The following is a 3,681-nucleotide window of genomic DNA, read 5'->3' on the forward strand; positions in this document are numbered from 1 at the left end:
CACCTGCCTGAGATTAGGGAAGGACCTCTGGCAAAGGGAAACCAGTTCAGGACCATCCCCGGTCTGCTGGTGTTACTGGGACAGCCAGGTATGTCCTGATCTCCAATTTGAGCAGGTGAGTGGGGCCACGAAGAGGATAAGGGAGGAACGGGTTGAGTTTAGATCCTTAGACAGGAATAAAAGGCAGGATGTGGCTGTCGGAGGGAGCGGATCTGCATTTCACAGGCAGCGGTGCCGGGGATGTTGTGACAGTTTTCTGGCAGCTCCTGTCTCATCCTCCTCCCCTGTGGGATCCCGAGAGGGGGAAGAGAGGTTGTTAATGGAAGGGATGAGCCGAGGTGGGTTTCTGTGGGTTGGTTTGTTTTACAGCAGCAAATTTTCCCAACTCGTTTCAGGGCACACGCGATGGGAAGGAGGGGGGGGGGGGGGGTGATTCCTGCTGGGCTGGCAGGAGCAGGAGAATGGAGGGGGGGGGGGGGGGAAGTTTTGGCTCCCCAGGAGCCACCTGGAGTTAGGAAAAAATGCTGATTTTTTTCAAACATTTATTTTAAATATTTTGCCCCTGGAAAGCTGTGAGGTGACAGATATTTCAGTGTCCAAGAACTCCTGATGATTCTATCCATGTTTAAGTGCAATCTCTCCCAGCCCAAGGGAGTTGCTTGGTGCTGAGTGGGTGTTTTTTCTCTTTTCTACCCCAAGCAGGGTAAATTTTCCAGAGGGCTCTTGTCCCCCCCTTAAATTCCAGGACCATCACTGCAGGTTTGCACAAGCTGAGGAGCCACAGGAGGTTTTAAACATCAGGAAAAGGGAGGGAATGGCTGAAGGAGGGAGAAGGGGCTCCTGCCTGTCAGGTCTTTTCCCATCATTTCTGCTTGGTCAAGCACGGCTGCAGAGGGAACTGATGAAGTGGGATGTGACAGGTCATCACGTGGATCTGCCAAGCTCTGAGAGTTCTCTCGGGTTTTGGGTTGCAAGGGTTGAGCTTTGGGGAAAGAAAACAGCATTTAAGGAGAATGCTGGGAAGGTTCATCTCCACCAAGACCCTTCCTGGACGGGCTCTTTGCCCTTTGCGTCCTCCCTCCATCACAGGAGTGAAGGTTCATGAGCCTGTTTGAGCTCTAAACCAGCAGGAAAGTGAGGTTTTTGCAGGAATTTGAATTGGAAACAGGTCCTTCCCAGTTCCTGCAGCATCCAAACGTTGGTGTCCATCACCAAGAGGCCCTTTTCCCTCTGCCCCAGAGGAGTGGGGCCGAGAAAACACTTGTTTGTGGACAATCCTGGCTCTTCATCCTGTGGTGAATGTTTTTTAGAGGGAGATGTGCAGATTGGAGGTTCAGCACATGAAACAGCTGTGATTCAATCTCTTATTACAACATCTGAGAGCTGGTGCTGAATCCATGGGGTGTTTTGCTCCTAGATCCCTAATTTGGTGATTTTTGGTAGCAAGAAAGTCCCACCCAATATTCCCACCTTCACCTTCCTCCCCAGAGCAAGGAGCAGCAGCAGGACCCCGGGTCATGGGTGGGGCCTGGCAGATTCCCACTTAAACCCTCAGCTTTGTAATTCCAGGCCAGGAATTCTCCTGGCAGCCTGTGCCAGCCCCTCTGCTGTGGGCAAGTCTCACCTTTAGGGTCAGATGACCTCAGTTTGGGGTTAGAAAAGTACGTCAAGACACAGGGAACAGCTTGAATACTTGTTCCTGTGTAGTTATATGATATTTATATGCATATTAATATCATATTTAAATTCATATTGATATGTAGGTGTTTCCATTCTGTTTTTTTCTCTACCTGAGTGCAGGAAGAGGAATATTCAGTCCATGCACACCCTTTATCTCCTTCCTAGGAGTGGTGGCACCAACTGAAGCAGCTCCCTTCTCACCTTTCCAAGGCCCAGTAAATCCTATTTTATTGGAGGTGAAAATATGGCTCCAGACTCGATTTTCATTGCAACTCCTCCCCGCTCCCTCCCAGCAGCCCAGACCTGCTGCAGCTGATGTTCTCCTCGAGCATCTCTGCACCCACAGCTCGATGGAGGAGCCTCCATCCCCCTCACATCCTTCTGTGTGTGTGTTGAAATGGGTGATTTTTAAGAGCAAAGATGGAACTCAAGCCCTCTCTATCCCTCTTGGTGCATTCCTAAATAAAGCACAGGCACCACTGTCCTCTTCTGGCAGGAGCTGTTATACCACAGCCACCTGCCAAGACCTGCAGGACCCTTTTTTGGGATGAATTAGCCATGTTCCCTCCCTCCCCCCTGCAGAGAATGGGATGTGGGGACCCCAATTCCTCAGCAGCACAGTCCTGGACTTGGGGCTGGATGCAGCCAGTGGATCCTGGAAACTCTGGGTTGTCCCAAATCCTGGTGAGATTTAAATAAATGTGTCGTGCTGTAAAAATCCTCCTGGATGAAGCTGCTGTATTTCCATCCCCCAGACAGGGGCACTGTTGGATTTAATGCCTGGTACAAGCTATTTTGATCCTTTTTTTGTGGTTTACTGTCCACTAAAGCTTCTCCAGAAGGGGCACACTTTCCCTGCAAGGTGAATTTGAGATTACTGACAGTAACTTCAGTTTTCTTGGTCATTTTTTCAGTCACCCATGGCCGACAAGACCTGGTAACCAACGAGCAGACAGAGACTGCTGCTTTGGAGACACCAGCAAGCTCTTTTGGCTGTTCCAAGGCTTCAGCTGCTGCAGGAGCATGATTTGGAGGCTCAGCTGAAGGAACCTGAAGAGGCAGAGCTGCTCCCTTAGGCTGTGGATGGAAAGAGGAGTGAAGGGAACAAACCTGCACCTCCCTCACCCCGTGTGAGGGATGTTTTGGCAGCTCAACCCTCTTGTGCCTCAGTTTCCCCACCTGTAATCTCACTTTGGAAAGGGTTCTGAGACAATGAAGTGATGCTGTGCTTGGCCTTGTAACTCCATAAAGCAAGGGATGGATGGATGTTGGCTCATCCTTGTCTCCTGCATCTCCCAGGAGGAGCTTCCCCTCCACTGAGCCTGGTTACAGCCACCCCCTTGCCTTCCTCCTGGCTGTCCCCAGCACGTGCAGAGAGAAGAAAGGACCTAATTTCCCACTTTCCTGCCCCTCCTCCATATTTCCTTGGTTTCCAGGGGCTCCAAAGGGGAAGAATTTCACTATGACCTTGCTTCAGCCTTTTATTTTCCATCTGTGTGGTTTTGCTTCCTCCATTATCTGAAAAGAAACCATCTCCCTCTCCTTTCCCTCAGCCCAGAGAAGCTGTGGATGCCTCATTCCTGGAAGGTTGCTTGGAGCAGCCTGGGCTAGTGGAAGGTGTCCCTGCCCACAGGACGAGATGAGCTGTGAGGTCCCTCCCAGCCCAAACCATTTTGTGATTCCTCATCCTTTGGCTGAAGAAAAATGATGCAGCAACAACCCTCCAGGGAGGAGACTGTTGTGGGGATTAAATTCAGGCAGGAGAAGGATCCTTTGATGCCATCCTACATGGATAGGGGGGTGAGATGCCGCTGTCCCCAGGGAGCAGACATGTGCCCTGGTCAGAGGTGCTGGGAGTTTCCTATTACTGATACAGAATAGCCTGATTTTGGTGACCAGGAGCTGCTGTGACGTGGGTTGGGGTTATCCAAACCCATCAGGGAGGTGACAGGCACGGAACAGGAGCTGGGGAAGCATCAAATTGGGCATCAAGTCCTGCAG

Source organism: Corapipo altera, unplaced genomic scaffold, assembly GCF_003945725.1.
Source record: "Corapipo altera isolate COAL_440 unplaced genomic scaffold, ASM394572v1 202, whole genome shotgun sequence".
Taxonomy (NCBI): Eukaryota; Metazoa; Chordata; class Aves; order Passeriformes; family Pipridae; genus Corapipo; species Corapipo altera.